Genomic DNA, 19,783 nt, shown 5'->3' on the forward strand with positions numbered 1-19,783 from the left:
CTTTACTCAGACCTCGAGTATTCCATTTAAAAATAAAGCGTGGGTTCAGTTGTAAGCATGGCAGTATTTCCAAATTAATGGGAAGCTCTTGTGCCTGTGGAAGCTTTGTCACGGGAAAGGAGGTTTTCTCTCTCCTCCTGTTCTGATGCTCATGCTCTCCTCAGATTTGCCAGCGTGCTGGATCCAGCCCTGTGTGTTGCTAGGTGGCACAGATGATAAAAGATGAATTTTCAGTGTTCCTCTAAATGATTTTGTTTGTGGTTGATCCGTGTGTAGTGATGACTCTTTTTTTTGTCTGGGGGTGGTGTGATGGTGGGGAGGAGGAAAGGTGCTAAACTCAGGTTTATAAACCACATAATAAAAGATGTTCGCACCTTCAAAAATATGATCAAAATGGTACTTTGGCCAAAAGTGTGATCGTTTTGCAAATTTTTCCCACATGTTTATTTGAGGGTAAAGGGTGTTTTTTCTCTCTGAGTGAAAATTGTCAAAGCCAGGATGCTGCATTACTGGGATTGCCTTCCTGTAAATGACTATGGATGATGGTTTTGTAATCCCTGGTGCTGTTTATGGAAAGGACAGACACAGAACACACGGGGCCGAAATGGAATTCTGGAGTCTTCCAGTCCAACCCCATGTTCAAAGCAGGTTCAGGTTGCTCGGGGTTGAGTCCAGCCCAGCTTCTAGTGGCCCTGAGGACAGAGATTCTACAACCTTTCTGGGCCACCTTTTCTAGTACTTCACTGCCCAAATGATGCAAAGTTTTGCCTTGAGTCAACTGGGAATTTCCAGTTAACGGGAATCTAAGATGGCAGGTGCCAGGACATCGTGGAGAGGTGGATAAACACCCACTGGGGTGTTTCTTACTAGTCCAGTTATACTGTGTGTGGTGTGTGACATTTCTTGTCAGAGCAATCAGGTAAATGCTTTGACATTCCATGTTCTGCATCTGCTATTTTGGCTTCTTTGTTACAGGGGGAAAGATTAGTTGGACTCCAGCTAAGCTGACCAGAAACATAATGTCCTTTTTATTCATGGAACCACTGACTATTGAGGCTCGGGAATACTGCATCAGGTTTCTTGCCTGCAAGAATTTTGGGGGTTGAGTGGTTTGGGGGGGGGTTCACTGATCATCAGCCCAAGTGATGTTGCTGCCTGCCCTGTCTATGACAGCCACCAGCTGTCAGATCAGATCCTGGTCCTGCTGTCGATGCTGCTTCTCCACACTCATTTTTTAAGCCCAGGCCGTCTCTGTACATGTGCTTATAGCAAGACCTTGTTTTTTTTCTAGCAATATGCACTATGTGTTTTCGTGAAACTGCTTTTCCACAGTTCTTAAATCCCTTGAGCTTGCTCTGGAGGAAACCTCTAATCTCAAACTCTTGCTTTAGGATGAAACATGTTAGTTCAAGGTAAGATCCATCCTACTTCCTGTTACATGTCTAACCTTTAAACACCTAAATGTGAGCTACACTCCTCTCAGGTTTCTGTTACATTCAATGGAGAGGAATAAATCCCAGGAAGAGATTCAGCTTGATTAAATTAGGAACTGAAGATAAGTTAGAGTAATTGCTGTCTCAAACCGTTTATTCCTTCCCATTGTCTATAGGAAGCTTTGACAGTTAAATGCGAGCTGGTTGCATTAACCCGTGGAAACCTTACCTGAGGTGACTGAAATCCCACCTTCCTGTTATTATCCCACACTTCATATGCTCTGCCTGCTTAATTATGGATGCTGCTTTTAGCAGGCAGCAGTTCCTTCTGTTTAATGTCACAAAGTCAGTGCCAGATACGCTTTGGAAAGAGATTTTGGGGTGAGCGACGTGTAACGATTTAAATGATGGAGTGTATTTTGATGTGACAGTTATGTTGTCTAACTAAAAATGGGTATTTTATGAGTTCTAGGGAAGGATGCAGCACTGCACAAAGGTAGCTGACAGCTCCTGCACGGTGCTCTGGAATTTCCAGACACAAAGACCATGCAAATGTTGACGAGATTTAAAAATAAGTACTTGTGAAATACTGTGCTTGGTCTGGATAGCAATAATAAGATTGGTTTTAGCCAAGCTGTTTCCCCTGGGGGCCAGTGCTCAAGTGTCTGGGAAGACACCAGATGACCTGCAAAGAGAAGACATGGGGTTTTTTGTTTGTTTGGCGGTTTGTGGTTTTTTGCTCTTTTCTTTCAGGCGGCCCAACCGTCTGAACTGCTGGCATGAGCTGTCAGAAAAATCTGTGTTTGCAACAGGGAGACTGGCTTGTGTTTTTGAGTCAGGAGTAAAGGCAGAAATAAAACTTCATGTAGAAGCCTGAATCTGTTACAAGTTTGTTGGGGTGTTGTTTTTTTTATTTCATAATATTATCAACTTTGTGGATTGATGGCATGGAAACTGTTTTGTCTGAGGAGTGAAAAATTAGATGGCCACTTGTTCCTCAGAGGTAAAAAGAAGATGCACCTGACACTGATAATTTATGAGCTAATTCCCTCGGAATGCTGGACTGAATACTTGTGCCTTGAGATTGAGGTAAAGTTGTGGGAATACTCAATTGTTCAGGAGGAGTTTCTGACTTGTGGTTGGGATTTGATGTTTATTTTAGAGCTCTTCAAGAGCATGATAGTATTTGGAAGATACTTTAATAGCAAGTCAAGCTGTCACATATACATGATAAAATGCATTTTATTACGTGCTTTTGCAATTCACCAAATGGCTAACCCTGCACTAAGTGTGGGATTTATAGCTGGAAAAGCACTGCAAGAATATAGCTCAATATTCAGAAGTACACCCTCTATAAGAGGCAATGAAAACATATCTCAGCACTCAGAATTGCACCCATTCGTGCTTCATCACCAGCGATTGTCAAAAAGAACTTTTAGTAAAATACTCTGATTTTTTTTTTTCATGTTAGACTGTAAGGCCTCTTAAAGTTTTATGTCACTTTTTTTTTTTTTTTTTTTTGAGTTTTCCATTTTGTCTTCAGTAAGTTTTGTCCTTCTTTCCCTCGTTGCATGTTTTCTTTCATCAACATGAAAGTGTTGTGCTCTCGAAATGTTAACCTTTCCGGCATCCCCGGGAGACATTCAGGCGTGAACACTGTCTCGGCCTTCAGGGATGTTGTCCCCCTGGAGCCTACAGGAAGATATTGTAAGGACTTGGAGCAAAAGCTCCTGAGTCCCTTGCTGTAAAGCTCGTGCTCAGGGAGGTGGATGATGCTGTTCTAGGCAGTGACAGGCTTTTTGGGGCGAGTCAAGAAGTGCTGGTCGCATGAGAAGCGTTTTGACTAGAAAGAACTCCAATCAAACAAATCTCTAAGGATGGAACTGTCATGTTTCTGAACAAAGAATGATCAAATAAAAGCTTACAGTGAGGTCTTAAATCAGCCCATGACAAAACATCCTCTGACTTCACTGAGGTCAGATTACATCCTGAGTATTGGAAAGCTGTCGAAAAATCCCTACCTTTTTATAGTTTTCAAACAGTAAATTGATAATAATAAATGCATTTCTATCAGCATATCAATGTAAATTAGAGATTAAAAAGATAAATAGCTCTTCCATTGTGTGTTAATATTTAACTGACTGCAGAGATTTTTTTGTCTGTGTAATAAATGAGAGGTGTTGTCTGAAAGATTCAACTCCAGATCTTCGTAGTTACTGACTGTAAATTTTGTGTACTGTATTTAATACTGGAAGAAGAACCTTAAAGTAATTTTAAGTGGCATCACAATTTTGCAGTGTCCTTTAAACATCTCCAGTGATGTCAGAGGGTGACCTTTTCCTGCTTAAAAAAACCCAAAACCTAAAAAAAGAGAGAAAAAAAGAGCCTTCCACAGGAGAGCAAATGCCATGTCCTGTGTTTAGATGTTAAGTGTTAAAAAGTCACCCAGGTAGAAGAGCCTTCTTTCTCCTCTTGGTCTGCAAAGACAAATAAATGTAAACCTTACAAGTGCAGGCTCTCTGAGTTAGTGTAGAGGCTGGTTAGACCTTCTCAAAAAGATGCTGACGTGTATTGTCTTAAGGTTATTCTTTCCTGACTTTGAACCATGCAAGCAAATATTTTTATCATGAATTGAAGTGTTGGGTTTATTGTTTAATTCCTTTACTGGAACTTATCTTGCAAACTTAGAGCTCATGGCAATGCCTTAAATATGCTTTTAATTTACCTATTAGTGAAATCTGATTCTTGTTCTGACTACACATTTCCAGATTAGTCTGAGGTTTATTGGGCTGATTTATTTTAGAGAAAAGGAGTATGAAATCCTTTGAACAGAAATAGCAAATGATTTTTTATTTGCTAGCCATGCAGAAAAAGGAATCACAAACAATTTGATAGGTTAGCTCATTTTTGTGAACAGTTCTGGGTGGTGAAGGCTGTGGTAGAAGACTGGTCCAGGGTATTTCTTGGGGGAACATGTTGAGCATTGGGATCACCTCAGCTGCCTTTTCTCTTGCATGCAGTCATTAATATCATCTGGTTATTTTTTTATAGAATCACAGGCTGGTTTGAGTTGTGAGGGACCTTAAAACGCATCCAGTTCCAGCCCCCCTGCCGTGGGCAGGGACACCTTCCCCTAGCCCAGGCTGCTCCGAGCCCCATCCAGCCTGGCCTTGGACACTTCCAGGGATGGGGCAGCCACAGCTTCTCTGGGCAACCTGTGCCAGGGCCTCACCACCCTCACAGGGAAGAATTTCTTACTAATGTCTACTCTAAACCTATTCCCTTTCAGTGTGAAGCCATTCCCCCTTATCCTGTTGCTTCATGTCCTTACAAAAAGTCCCTCTCAGCTCTCTTGTAGCCTCTTTGGGAGTATTTGCCTGTTTTCTGGAGTTCTTGTTTGTTTTAATTGTAACCAATGGAAGCTTTCTCCTTGCGTTGCTAAGAGGAAAATGTTTACTTTTTACAGTGTTTCCATTTATCTCTTCAGCTCTTGCCTGGGGGTGGTGTGTATATGTGTATATTCTTTTGCTGATACGAATTATATTTTCTGTCTGGAGATCATAAGTTTTTTTGAAAGCGAAACAAAATGATTAAACCGAAGTCAAGTACATTACTTGAAGCTGCTGTATGTGTTTATCCTCAGAGTGCTTAATCCTTGACTTTGCCTCAGGCTACTAACCCTGGCTCTGGTTATTAATTCCTTAAAAATGCCCTGAGCCAACGTTGCTGCTGTTATAACTTGTTTGGGGCCGAAACGGAGCTGACGTTTTTCTCAGCTGCGGCATCTTCTCGCTGTGGTGTCACAGGATCAATTGGTTTCAGCAGTGCTGCTATTTCACCATGTGCCTCGGCAAAAATGTATTTCTTGTACAGCATCTGTTTAGACTTCTCAAGCTAACGTTTAGTCTACCAGGGACACAGCCTATTTTAATGAAGGGATGTCAGAGCTTTTGGAAATACTCTCACTATACGGATCCTAAGTGGCCTATTACAGAGAAACCCGTGGTTTTACTGTGCCAAACAAAAAGAAACCCTTGGGCTGGATCGGAAACTCGGGCCATTACACTGCGGGAAGAGGACAACTGTGAAATTGGGGTGAAATACAGTATGGTTTGAAAGGCTATAAACTTCTTTCTGTGTACATTTCGGGGATGGTTTCATAAACTGCTTAAGAAATGTTGGCTCGACGTGCCTGTGTCTGAGCTATTCCTCTGCTGAACGTGCAGGAGTTTAGACTTTAGGCTGGAGTTTAAACTTTTCTGTTTTAATAGAAGCCTTCCTGTAAAAATCGGATAACATGCTGTAAAATTGCAGATTGGCTTCAGGAGCAGCAAAACATCTTGGCACATTATCTCCTGGCGCTCAGGCCAGTCCCTTTCTCATCAGCTGGTGACAGCACAGAAAATTTGTGCTGCTGGACGCCCAGCTTGGCTCTGACTGACTCAGCAGGGACGGGGACACGTGGCAGGGGAAGGATGAGTCTGAGGGATGTGATGGTGTGTGGAGCTCCTGCTCTTCTGTGCCCTGGGAAATTCCCACTGCCGTGGGAAGTGTGTGGCAGTGGCCCTGACAAGGGTAAGGAGCGGGAAGTCCAGAAGAAGTGTCTGCCAAAACCCCGCTGTCTCTTTGCTGTGCTTTCACACATGCACACTTTATTTTTCGTGTTGGACATCTCTGTGGTCTTTGAGACATGCTCTTGCTTTTCAGAATGAGGCAAAACATCTTTAAAAGCAGTAGGATCACTTAAACACCTTCCAAACATCCCCACTGTACTCCCTTTTTCCTCACTCCAAATTTTTCATTACGAAGGAAGTTTTGTCCCCAGGTTTCCATTTCAGAAATGAGTGACTTCAAAGCCCTCTGCAGAAATGAAATCCCCAACCAGTCCTGCTACCTTCCAGGGAACCTTCCCAGCAGATGTCTTGGAAGAGAAACTGTTTGATTGAAAAACAGCAACAGAAGGAGGCCATCCATTACTGAGAGTAATATTTAGGAATCTGTTCTTCCCTTAGGAGGACGAAAGTCCAAAATACTGAACACTTTTAAGTGCCCTGGTGTGTCCAGCCTCTAAAGCATCTTCCAGCTCAAGGTATAGACCAGGCAGGTAACTCTGCTTCTAATGCTTGTGTGAGGGAAAACACAGGCTATTATTTCAATGCGTCTCGTATCAACCAAGGAAGATTTAGATATTTGAAAAATATAATGACAACTTTTAGCCCAGTGTGTCACATTATTATATTGACCTATTGCAGCATCCTATCAGTGTAAAGCTTCTTCCCTTCTCGTAGTGCCAGAAATGATTCAAATTTCCATTTAAATGGTAGAGTTAATCATTATAGATAATTAAAGCAAAGCCTGTGTAAAGAATGCTGAAATTCTGTGAATATTAAGCCAAGAAGTTATGCGAGATTTCTGTAATGACTGTAATGTGAAATAATTTCATCCGTGCTAAAGAACTTTATTAACTATAAACTTGGTGAGATTCCAAGAATCTCACCATTTTCCCTGTGCTGACACTTGTGGGAGACAAAGTTAACAGGACAGGGGGCAGAGACAAGGGGTGGCCCCGTGGCCTGGGACTTCCAAACTTCGGAGGCAGCTGGTTTTGAGTCAGTGATTATAATTTATACTTCGAAGTTTGTTTTCAACATATTATTTATAATGTTTTTCCGTGATGATAATAGCTTACTGAAGTCAAAATGTGAGATGCATAACACAAGTGGTATGTAAGGCACTCCAGAAATTAAATGGAGACATCCAACTGCCTTTTCTCCATGGAAAGAAGAGTCTGCTTTGGTGGCTGCATAAATTTTCCCAAGACCTGAGGCAGTTATTGTGTCACATGGGAGGAGAAGGGTCTGGGCTGGATCTCTAATGCTTCTTGAACCTCCCTTTTGAGGAGTACTGCCATTCTGCAGCAAACTTTCTCTTTGGATGATGGTGATCCCAAAGCCAGTGGCGTGGGGGAACCCTGGATCAATGCGACACGGTCTGTAAAAGCAACGGAGAAGTTATTCAGATAAGTGTTCCTTCTATGCATTAAAAGCTGGGAATTAAATGCTGGAAATGAAAGATCTTAAGAAAGCAGAACAGATTTAGTTTCTGAGTTGAACTCAGAGAAACACAGAGAAATCTGTGAAGATTTTGAGCACTGAGCAGAACCGGGAATCAAGACAGTCTGGAGGTGGAATCGAGCGATGCTGATCTGGTTTCAGCCAAGTTCTCTTCCACAGATTGAGGTTCATCTCCCTGAAATGTGCAGGGAGGGATTTAGCAAAGGGTTAAGAAGCAGGAGTGGTTGATCAGAACAGCTCAAATTTTCACAGCACTTTTTGTGTTTCTGGAGCCACATTTCCAGCGCTGATGCTGGCGCGGGAGAAGGCAGGGAACTGCTGGCAGGGAGACAGCTCATCCCAGCTCATCCCAGCTTCCAAATGTGACCAAACTCTGCACAGTGGTGGGGTGGAGGTGAGGGGGATGACGTGTGTATGCTGCATTAAAATCTGCTAGTCAGGAGAAAAGAAATTGAGTCACTTCAGTCCCTAATCTCACACAGCCCCTCTCCGCGCTCTCGCTTCACGTGCAGCCCTGGAGGCACAGTCTGGTTGTTCCAGGAGTTCTGCTCTGGAAAACGACCCCTGCCTTACTTGACGGCACTGCCAATGATTATTGGGAGCCGGTATCTGCTGACTCCGGTGACAATTCCTATTAAGTTTTCCATCACCAATTCCTATGGCGATGCATGAACAAAAAGGAACACAGCTTGACTTTCGGCTCCGGAGCTGTTTTTACAAGGCTGGCTGGTAAAGACAAAAGAAAACATTTTCTTTCTAATCTGAGCATATTTGACACTGAAGGTCAATGAGAGATAACACACCAGAACACTGGTGTTTATGCACACATTTGCTTATGGAGCAAATTAAGTGATTTAATGACCTGGTGATTTCCTCTTCTCTCATCCCTAAATGAAATATAACCCTCTTCACCCCTTCCTGTGCCTCTCAGCCTGTCCCTTCACCCAAAAACCCTTTAAGAATTTTTTTTTTTGTCTGTGAAATCCACACCTTCAGTTACCCTTGGCAGGTGCAGCGACTGGAATTCCTGAAATGAGATTCAGGGGCCATGGCGTGACCACTCCTGCCATTATGCAGATGGTCATTTGTTCCCATGCTAATTACTACCAAACAACTGAGAGAAAGATTAAAAGGGAGTGCCTCAAAGCCTTCCCGCCCCCTCTCCCCTTATATTCACTGAAAGAAAGGGAAAAATAATCCTGGAAACCCGTTGGTCAGGGAAATGCCGAGGGCTGGTATCTCCTGAGGCTCAGAGCCTCACGTGAACCTGGCCCTCCTCGGAGGACCAGGAGGAGGGGGAAAGAGAGGTGTGAATGCTTTTTTTTATCAGAAGGTGCTTTTCTCACGGTGTCCAGGATAAAGGGACTGACATTCCTGCAGTGCTCTGATGGGGGTGGAAGAGTAACTGGATCCTGAATTAGGTGGTTCACTAATGTGCCTATTTTTTCCAGTCCAAGTGGTTCTGCCTAGTGCCTCGGGCTTGTGGAACAGTGTTTTTATGCCACTTAAGGTCTTAGATTTGTACTTCTCAAAGCAAAGAAGATGCAAGGTTTGTAATTTCTTCATCCTCACCCTTTTTTAAAAAAATTATTTATTTTTAAATACCAGGCTCAGTCCAAATGATTGGTTTTGATTTTTTTTTTTTTTTTTGAATCAGCTTAATTGGGACATTGTGTGATTAATTTTACTTGCACGGAAATAATTCAGTGTAGCACAGAATGTATTGAGATCCTGATTTTTTTTTTTTTTTTGTCGAGTTTACAGTCTCTTTTCCAATGTGGGCTGTGGTTTCATTACAGTAAGTTCCTGCTTTGGATGCAGAGACTTACGTCAGATCCACCAGCTGCTGCTCTCCCGAAATAGGCAGTGTGCCAGTACCAAGGATTAGCTTGGTTACTGTTTGTCCCACCAGTTGTTTTGAAAACCTTTCACTGCAGAAACATCCTTGTGTGCTGTCCCTGCAACCAGTTCCTCTATGCCCTCTGTTCCCATATCCTTTTGCGTTTTCTTCCCCAGGTAACCTGTTTTCCTCGCCCTTTTGGTATTCAGTGACCTGATTTGGGAAATACTTTTGCCAGTATATTTATGTTTTATTATAAGCCAGCAAACTTCCATATAAATATCCTTCTTATCTTAGGAGATGGCTTTTTGGGAATGGGTTTCCTTCCTCTATCACAGTGGCTGCAGGATTAGGATACTGTCATTAAAATGCTTATCAGAGGGGGTGAGTGACTTGCTTTCTGATAATCCCAGAGGAGAAAACAGCAACAGTAAGCAATGCTCACCTAAACCACAGTTGGCTCGGGAACAGTGTTGTCAGTAAAATTCCCTCCATCTTACAAGTGCCATGTCTTGGAGACAGCGGCTTTGTGCGAGTTCTTCTCAGTCCATCAACCTCGCTGATAAAGCTGAACTGAAATCCTAAACTGGCTCCTAATTTAATGGCAGCGTTGAGCAGCATGGTTGTGTTCCAGCAAAGGCATCCAGGGATTTGCCTTGCAGGGGCTGCCTGGAGTCCCAAGAGGGTGTGTTTCCCTGGAGGAGCTGAGGAACCCAGAGCTGAGCACCCGTGCACCGGCACTGGGAGCAGAGCTACACCCCTGCTACTGTTTGAACACTATTCCTGTGCTCCCACAGGAGCATCTTGGGGACATATCATGGCTTTTCTTCCTCCTAAGATCCTTCTGCAGTCTTCAACTCTCCCCCTTGCCCAAGTTAATCGTGACAGTTTTGGAGCAGGCAAGTCCTTCAGGGCAAACAGCGGGAAAGTTATTGGAAGACCATGAACACTTTGATGTATTTTCCTCTGTGCTCCCTGAAAAGATGGCAGGTTTTAGCCCAAGTTTAAAAGAGAAATCTGAGTTGTAGCTGCAAGCCAAAGCCAGAGCAGCCAGTCTGGGCTCACAGGATCTCTGTACTTGTTCCAAAGGTGAGGGTGTTGGGCCAAAACAAACATAGGAGCTGAAGGGAACAGGGAGTTAAATGGAGAGAGACTGTGGTGCTGTTCCTCTGGTCCTGGGCAGCTGCTTCCCTCCAGGCTATGGGATTTAACTGCATTAACCATGCTGGGTCTATCAGAGTGTGTGTTTTAAGACTTAGAGAAGATGTTTTCTCGAAAGGAGGCAGAGCGTTTTGAGGCCTGTAAGATCCATGCTGTGAGAGGTGTCTGGCAGGAGCCAGAGAGTAGCTTGGCTGGGGAAGGAAAGGCAGCATCCCTGCAAGTGTTCAAGGCCAGGCTGGATGGGGCCCTGAGCAACCTGGCCTAATGGAAGGTATCCCTGCCCATGGCAGGGGGGTTGGATCGAGATGGTCTTTAGGGTGCCTTGCAGCCAAACCATTCCATGATTCTATGAGATCTGGTAGTTGCCAAGCTATTGAAGATCACTTAAGTGGGGAATTCACTGGAGAAATCTTAGAGGTCTTTTCCAACTTAAACAACCCTATGATTCTACAGATCTGATTTGAGTTTTTTAAAAGTATTTTCTTATTTTGAGTTTCACAAGTAAGAAAGTTAACCTTCGTGTGCTCCCCTTGGTGGACTCTTTCGTAGTGCAGAACCCAAGAGATTCCAGGGTTGGTTTTGTTTCTAAACCTCAGTAATATCTCTTAGCATGGCAACTCTTTGGTTGCCAGTACTCTGAGTGACAGGAGGAAGAGGTGATGTCTTTGATGCTTTGACAGCTGGGACCTACTTAGCAAGCACCCTACCTAGAAGATCTTTTTCCCTGTCAAGTGCCATGTTTCATTTTGTAAATGACATATAACTGTGTTGGCCCACGTCTCACTGGCTTTCCCTTGAGATAGAAAAGACAAAATCCTACCACTTCCTGGAAGGGTTTCATTGTCCCCCACACTGATGCTGAAGCTTGTGTAAATGATGCCTGTTTAACTGCTGGAGAAGTGACATTGCCACACCACTAAAGGATGCTCTTTGTTGAGGAGAGAGCAGCATGCTTTCTGACTTTAACAGTTTAATGGATTGTCTTAAAAATCAACTTAATTTAAGGAAGTTAAAAAGAAGACAGTCATAAAAGCTCTGCAGACCAAGGAGTGAAATTTAACCTTAATGACAGCCTGAACTGTGGTGGCTGGATGGTGTTAGTTTATGTTCAGGTGCCAGTTAACAGCATGATCTTGACAATCTGGTTTTATTGATCCCCAAGCACTGTTTTGATTTAACTGTTGTCTGTGGTTGGGAAGCCTGGCTTTCAGTGATTCAGTGAACTGTCATAAAGGTGCATCTTGTCCCTGTATCTTTTTTTCCTATTTTCCTGTGCCACCTTCCAGGGCCCTGTGAGCACACAGATGATGAGCAGCAGATTAAGTGGGTAACCAACTGTGGGCTAGGACCTGATCCAGCAAAGCATTACCATGGACCTCATTCCCTGACGTCAGTCCTGACTATATGTGTGCTTAAAGGTGAACATATGCTTTGGTGCTGCAGTGAATCAGCCTGCAGGGACATTCATAAGTTAACAGCAGGACTGTCTTGAAGGGGAAAGAGGTGTTTTTTCCTTAGCAGTGCTGCTTTGGTGGTGTCCAGTGGAGCTTTTTGCACACATCACCTGGAAATTATTTCAGGTTTTATTACGGGAGAAAAAAAATCTGACCTCTTTTCCTGCAGATAAGATTCATGATTCCACTCTGACTTGACTCAAACTTTAGGAAGAGGTGGCTGTCTCTGGCTTGGACAAATGCTTGGACAAATGCTGCTTTGTCCTTGGTTGAGGTTGGTCAAATAACTACGTCAAAAGTTGAGAGGCTCATGAGAGAGTTTCATGCTGTTTGTGGTTGGACCCAAGCTTCTTCTGCAAAGAGAAGATACTCACCCAGCCCTCCTCTGAATCAAGTATTTTGCTTCATACTAGCAGTGAAGTTGTATGTGTGAGTTAATATAGAGAGGATTATTCAAACCATAAAGATTAAAAATAAATTCTTTCTCAAATGCTTGTAAGAACCCAGACCCTACATATCAAGGCAGCTGTAATGTTGCCACATGTTACAGATGTTATTATGCAAATACATTAAAAAAAGAGAATCATGTGTAAAGTGGAATTTATTGGTTTGAATATTATTTGAAGGTAGTGCAGTAATAGAATAGTGGATGATCCCTTGCAAGGTTTTCTGTAGGGGCTGCAGTCTTTTCCATTATTAGTGCAATATTGGGAAACTCTAGAGCCCTAGAAAGTTATGGCTTGAGGAGTATAAGAGTGTTTTATCTTGCTTTAATCTCGTGTGTGAAGTGGTTATGCTGATGACTTAACTGCTTTGAAGATGCTCCAGTTCTTCTCTCAAGACTAATAGTCTTAAAGATCAGATTTCGAGAGTGGAAACATCATCTTACACGAGGGCTCCCTTGTAACTATTAAAACTGAAAACTCAAGTCAGTAACTTGAAAGGGAAGCGTCAAATGGTATGAAGATACTATTCTGTATGTGAGAAAAGTCTTGATATCAAGCTTGTCTGGTTTATATGAAAACCATGGCTGGTGGTGGCGGATGGTGGTACCTTTGTCCCTCGATCGAACAGCATTGCTTCAGCGAGTTAATCTTACAAAGGGGGCTTTTTGAAGCAGCTCTTGAAAAAGCCATGGAAAAAGAATCCAGGTGGAGATTTGGAGTTAGATTTTGGGTTTCTTTCTGCCATTCAAGTTGAAGGTGGCAATTAATGCAGTCATCTTGGATCTTTTCTGCATTTAGTCGCTCAGCATAAAGCGTGAAGCTCCCAACTGAAGCCCGTGTACGGCGAGTGATTGCTTCCCACTCTGCTGAATAAGGCTGTTTCTGAACTGAGACTGCATCTAATCAGCAGAGAGTGGGCTGACTTCACACCAGTTATTGAAAACACATTTTCATAAGGCTCCTCTCCTGATAAATACCCAGCCAGAATTCTCTTACGTGTTGTAGTATGCACTGCCATTGAGAAATGTTTGGCGGTGCCTGTGTAATGCCGACCGTTCTAATGGGGGTTCGTAATATTTCTTAGCCATATGTGTTATGAATTCTTGGAGTTATCTCAGTCCTACAGTATATCTGTGCTGGGCAAACCGTGGCTGGGGGCCAAATCCATTTTACAGCCATCCAAAACAGTCTTGTGACCAATCAATCAAGTTTACACTTATAAAATGCCCACAGCATAAGCACCTAAGGCACTGTGCATAATCCATACGAAAATAAATACGATATACTATCTCTGAATGGGGAAGTCAGGTGAAATTAGACATGTTCCTCTGAGGTTGGAGTAGATAAAGGAGGCTGGTTCTGTAGGAGGAGATGCTTAACACGTGGTACAAATGCACAAAACTCGTAAGGCATGTTTGAGATGTGGATGGAAAATTGATTGAATGTCAGAACGGAATGAAAGGGTAGTGAATAAGAAGGTTTTATAAATGGGACCCAGTCAGGCTGCTGAAACATCTTCTGCAAACTGATGTTTAGCCTTGTGGAGAAGGCTGCCCTCTCCATCACAAACACAGCTCCATGAGCTTCAGTTATTTTTAAAATTTACCTGCTGTTTGGTCAGAGGTGTGGACTGTAAGAGTGGACAGCTCTCAGGCTTGTTGGAATTGGCAATAAGAGCCCTGTGGATTGGTAAAGTGTCTCTTTTTTTTTTTAAAAAAAGGAAATGGACTCCATGTCATGATTGAGAAACATTGGAAAGAAAAAAAAGGTGGGGGGGATAACCCCTCCAGTCCACAGTAGGTGTGGACACTGTGGTTTATCGAAGAACCAAGGGGATGAGAGGGTTACCCTGTTTGATGATCTGCTCCTTCCCCAGCAGGGAGGCCGCTGCCACAGGGGGTGGGACCAAAGTCAGGTCTGATATCTGGCTTCAGCATCTTCCCTTCCTTCTCCCAGCTCCCCAGGGCCCCCATTTTCCCGGTCCAGCTGTCCCATGTGCAGAGGCACGTGTGATCCACCTCCTGGTTTGCCGTTCCTCCTTGTGTCCGTACCAGCTGCCGCTGGCAAGTCGCGAGTTCTGGTCTGAGCATTCAGAAGTTCAGTTTTGATCCCCTCAATTTTAGTGACTTTCTTTTTTTTTTTTTTTTCCTTTCCCCTCAGCTATTAGTAGGCTGCTGGTGCAGCTCTGAGCATCCCAGTGCTCTGTGTGTGTGTGTCACAGGGGGAACAATCTGAAGAAAGCGGCTTTTTTTTTTTTTTTTGTGAATGGGTGAAATGTTTTAGACAGTGTAGAATTTAATTCCGATACGTGGATGCAGTATTCAAACGTGCAGGTAGACAAAATTGCTTCCTGTTCTGCTAATCCTTGGCTGGATAATTGACAGCCTTCTGGAACTTCATTTCTAGTCCTTTCAGCCTCCGTTGATAAAGATGCAAAAAAGACAGACGTGCACAAAAGGACTGTATATAGCGTATAATTCATTTTGTAGAGCTGGGACATCCAGCTGAATGTGCCATTGATTTACCCTGGCACTAATTCCTAGTGAGTAGCTCATTTTGAAAGTAGCTACAAGTTGGCATATTTGCAGGAGCATTGAATTCTGGCACGCAGTCACTGTTGTATTAAAAACATGATGTGCAGTGAGTCTGGAGAGCCTTTGAAAGTGAGATCTCAATAGAAGCTGTGAGTTGTATTGTTGCTCCCGCTACATACAGCACAAACCCACCCCAAACAGAGTGAGTTATGTATGTTACCAACAGAGTGCAGTTTGGGGCATGGATTTTTCTTGCAAAATGAGTCACATTTATTAAAAAATGGTTCTCGGAGCCACTTTAAAGTCCATATGGTATCTGTTATGATTGCCTAATAACAATAGCATAATTAGGGGTATTATATCCTTATAGGATTGGATGTGCAACAAACATTGCTTGTGAGCAGCAAGTTTTTATGAGAGATGACAGCTGTTTTAGAACCAAAATTATAGCTTATTTATTGTGTGTATGCATTCGAGCTGGGCGAAAAATAGCAAAAGAATGAGATCTGCAAAAGGACTATTTCTCACTAAGTGTTATTTTGCAATAAAAAAGCTGGTTGTGTACTAATGAACAATAAGAATGGGTTGGTTGGAAATAACATATTTCTGTAAAATGAGATGTTTCAAAAGGCTCCAGAATCCACCAACTATCAAGTTTTCCTCCCTTTTTTTTTGGATGAGAAGGGGGAGCTCCTTCAGAATTGGAAAACTTTGCTCAGGAATGGAAAACGTGGAACTAAAGAGAAAAGTAATAATCACCTCTGTAAAAGAAGTTGTGTATGGCCTGGATGGGAACAGAGGGGAGAGAAGGGAGGAGCTGCTGATGGTTCATCATATTCTTTGTGCACCTTGTACTCTACCCCAAACATTAGTGAGCTGAGTTGAAAGGATTGGTTGCAAGAAGGTTAACACCAGACTAGGCTTCTCTTTTCCCCATTTTTCATGATTTTCCTCTCCCAAGGAGTGGCAAGTACCACTCAAAAATGTCAGGTACCTCAGGCCTTTCAGATGCCGTAATCTTGATGTTGGAAATAACGTTGCAAACAAAAACATGGTGAGAAGGAGCATTTGAATTGAAAGTCAGTTTTCTGCTGGTATTTACTCCTCAGAGAAATCTGTATCAGTTGCAGGTTTCAGGAACTTGTTGAAGGTTACAGAGTTTTAGCTTGCACGTTGTTATTGCAGAGACTGTCACCTTCTCCTGGAATCGAGGAAATGCGAGGTGGGAACTTGTAAAGCTGCGCTGAGGAGGCTGAGGGGGGAGGAATTCAGATGGGTGCCTTCATTGCTGCAGATGAGCTCCAGTGTGATTTCCAAGAAGGGGAAAAAAAAAGGTACATGCAGTACAGATGAACAGACATTTCCTAGCGAGGCTTATAAAGCACTGAAATTCAGGCACATCTATGGTACGAACACAAACCAGGGCTCTTGCCTGTCAGAAAGGAACTTGCGTTCTGTGTGAAGGATCTTGGCACAAAGGGAGTTTTCAAAACATTATAACGTTGTTAAAAAGTGGTTCCCTGGCATAAATGATTGCAGAATTCCTGGTGTGTGCTGCGAGTGTCCCATCGGTTGCATCTCTCCGAGATCGGAAACCGGGAGTGAGAGTGACAGCTCAGCTTTGCCCTGCGGTGGTACTGTGACAACACTGTTGGACAAATTCCCTGTAACAGAGGAGAAGGGTTGATCAGAGAGAAACTGGGGCTACAAAGAGTAACTCCAACCTTTCTAAAAATCCCTGATGCTGTGAGGGAGAAATAACTGTGAACAGAAATTCCGTATAATCCCTCCTTAGGTTGCGTCTCGTTCCTGCAGGTAACGTGCCTGTGGCTGAAGGGACTGCAGGGACATTTCCTGGAAGGCTGCTGGGTTGTGTATTATAAAAAGTGACAGGGAAAAGGAGAATTCAGGGAGCAGGAAGGTTTTGAGTGCTGGCAGGGGCCCAGAAGGCAGGCTCAGGCTGCATCCACCTCTAGGTTTTTCCAGATTTAAACTCTTAAATGTCTCGCCAGCGTTCGCTTTCCTTGGATGCAGCCGAGTGCAAGGGGAGTCTTGGCTTCGACGCCCTTTTTCTGCAGCCATGCCAAGGGAAGGCCTGTAGAACATGGAGTATGTGGCCCTTTTCACAGGCAGAGGTGCTGTAAAAGCCCTTCCCTGAGCTGGTCCCGTGGCTCTGCTGCTGCTGCACCCGCCCGGATCCCGGGGGACTGCGCATGGAGCCAGCAAATCCTCGGGAGTCTCTGGCTGAGCAGTGCTGGTGCCTTCCCTGAGCACTGCTGGTGCCTCCTCGGCATCAAAACAAGTGTCAGCTTTGAAATCCAGCGGCAGGGAGTTTATGTGCTCTGACAATTGACACGGGCAGCAGTGAGATCTCTCTTCTTCTCTAGGGCAGGGATTTTTCCAGACGGCCTTGTGGGAAGCAGCACTGTGTGATGACTTCCTTTGAAAACGCTTTGGAAACTCAGAACTCTTCCCAGCTTTGTAAAAAAAAAAACCAAACCAACCCAAAATAAAAGAGTTTTAGCTCTTTTTTTTTTTTTTCCCTTTTTTGTTTTCACGATCATTTTAGACATTGTGGAATGGCAAATCCTTGGAATGGCAAATCCGGGCAGATTGGATCATGTCTCTTTTGTATATAGAAATTATAGTAAACGGTGTGAAACTGTGATGTTGACTATTTATGCAGCGACAGTTGTGTTTAAGTAGCTTTAAATTGTGTAGCTCTTGTTAATCTCTCTGAAAAAAAAAAAAAGCAGTAGAGTTTAATGGTCTTGGGTTTTATTCTATGGTCGCATCATTTTTTATTTTTACCAAAGCTATGATACGGTTGTTGGGCTCGTAATTTTATGGAAATGCTTTGTGAAATAATAAGCAGGTTACTCAGTTTTGTCTGTAGTCTCTGATGTGATTTAGAGCAGTTTTAAAAAACATTTTGCAAATTGCCGGAGCTCATTACCTAATGCACTGAATTACAGATGGAAGGAGATGCTGCAGTGGGTTAATACAAGTATAATGGCTGATCCTATTGGGACCAGGCTGCAGGATCTTTCAAATCTGTGCATCCTAAGTATAATGGAAGGTGCAATTTTGAGGCACAAACGCTCATTTCAGTGTTGGCATCTGTATGGAAACCATTTTGCTGAATTTCAGAATGCCTTGCATGGAAATTCAACAGATTAGGTTGCGTTAGACAGGAAAAGTGAATTATTTCTTTTCTTCAGCAGTAGTGTCAACAGGTTTTCCAGTGGCCTGGAAGCCTGCTTGCAATTTGAAAGACTGAAGGGCTGCTTTTTCCTTAGGAAAATGTTATGTGATCAGATATTAAATTCTGATGGAAAAGAAGTTGGAGCTGAGGGGGAATTTTTGCTTCTGAGGGAAAAAACCCAAAACTCTCTTAGTATGACATTCTTAGATCTATAACAGCTTCCTAGTTCTGATTTTTGCTAGCATGAGCTTGTATTAAATATATATATATATATGTATATCTAGAACAAAATGTTACACTGAAACTAAAAAAGTAAGAAGTTCTTTCTTTTTCCAGAAATGAGTTGCAGAAGCTTGTGACTGACTGTCTTTTGCCTTTTTTTTTTTCCACCTCAGAATATGAAGGGGTTTAGATGTGGAATATTTGGCATAACATAACATGTAATTCCAGTCTCTGCAAAGCAGTCAGATAAATTATTGTAATTTGATTTTAAGCTTTTAGATTTCAGGCCTCTTACGGTGCACGTTACACGGTGTCAGAGAAGCATCTGCTGATTGAGTCTTATAATTGGGATTTGAGGCAATAAATTGTGTGACTTAGAGACGTTTTGGATTCTAAGCACAGTAATGTATTTCTCAGGTGATATGATTGGTTTGCTGGATTCTACCAGTGCTTGGTTCAGCACTATTAATATCTGTGGTACTTTTGTCTGTCCTGATTTTTCAACTCAGGAGTTACTCCAAGATGTTTTAACTATTGTTACTGCTCTGTTTGTCTTTCCTCTGCTTGACGCTGGTGTTTGGGAGTGAACAAACTATCTGTTGTGCTCAGTCTTTTGGAGAATTAGTTTAGGAAACAGCCAGCCTCCCAGAGTTATTTTTAATGATGGAACTGACTCAAGGAAGAAGAGAAATATTGCTGATTACATCTGTCCAAATGCTGTAGGTGTGTGATGCCATTCCTTAGGCTGATACAGGTCTTGCTGGGGGTTCCACTTCGGCTGGAAAGTTGTCCTTTCATTTACCTGGACATTGAACCTACTGTGAGTAAACACTCTGAACTCTCTTTTGCCTTCTTGGCACAGTCATCTGCAAACTCTGTGGTGCTGAAAATGGGCTGAAAGGTGTAGAGACCCTTTATACTGACGGGAAAGGACATGTGAGAAGATCAGACCAGAGCATCTTGGAAAAAAGAGTATTTCATCTGTAGTAAGAGACCCTTGCACTGAGCTGGGATCATTTCCTAAGTGATTCAGTATTTTTCCCCTTTTGCTTATGAAGTCCCAAATATTGCAGCAGAAGTTTATGTTACATAAATTGCACTGGTTATCAGAAATCGGTTTTCAGGTGAGTATTCTGGTCATGGAGACTTTTGGTAGGATATGTAGAATGATGTTTCTGTGGTATAACACAGAAGGGATTTGTGCTGAAATGTTGGTAACCACAAAGAGCAAAGAATTTTCCTCTCCTAATTTCCATTGTCAGAGATGGTCCAACCTGGATTCCTGTTTGACACATACAAGCTGTATGAGTACTGCTTGTTGCCTTTGTGACTTGAGATCAAATCAACACCTCTCTTGCTCTCAAGAAACAGATACTGAAAAAAAAAAAAAAAAAAAAAAAAAAAAAAAAAAAAA

General features: G+C 42.8%; 1 protein-coding gene across 2 annotated transcripts in view; it reads left to right on the forward strand.

Annotated features, from left to right (window-relative positions):
• Positions 1–19,783, forward strand: part of MACROD2 (mono-ADP ribosylhydrolase 2) — an 842,329-nt gene that overhangs the window by 129,453 nt on the left and 693,093 nt on the right. The gene's annotated exons all lie outside the window — the stretch shown is intronic.

Source organism: Pipra filicauda, unplaced genomic scaffold, assembly GCF_003945595.2.
Source record: "Pipra filicauda isolate LSUMZ 115617 unplaced genomic scaffold, ASM394559v2 scaffold77_size3566232_pilon, whole genome shotgun sequence".
In the NCBI taxonomy this organism is placed as follows: domain Eukaryota; kingdom Metazoa; phylum Chordata; class Aves; order Passeriformes; family Pipridae; genus Pipra; species Pipra filicauda.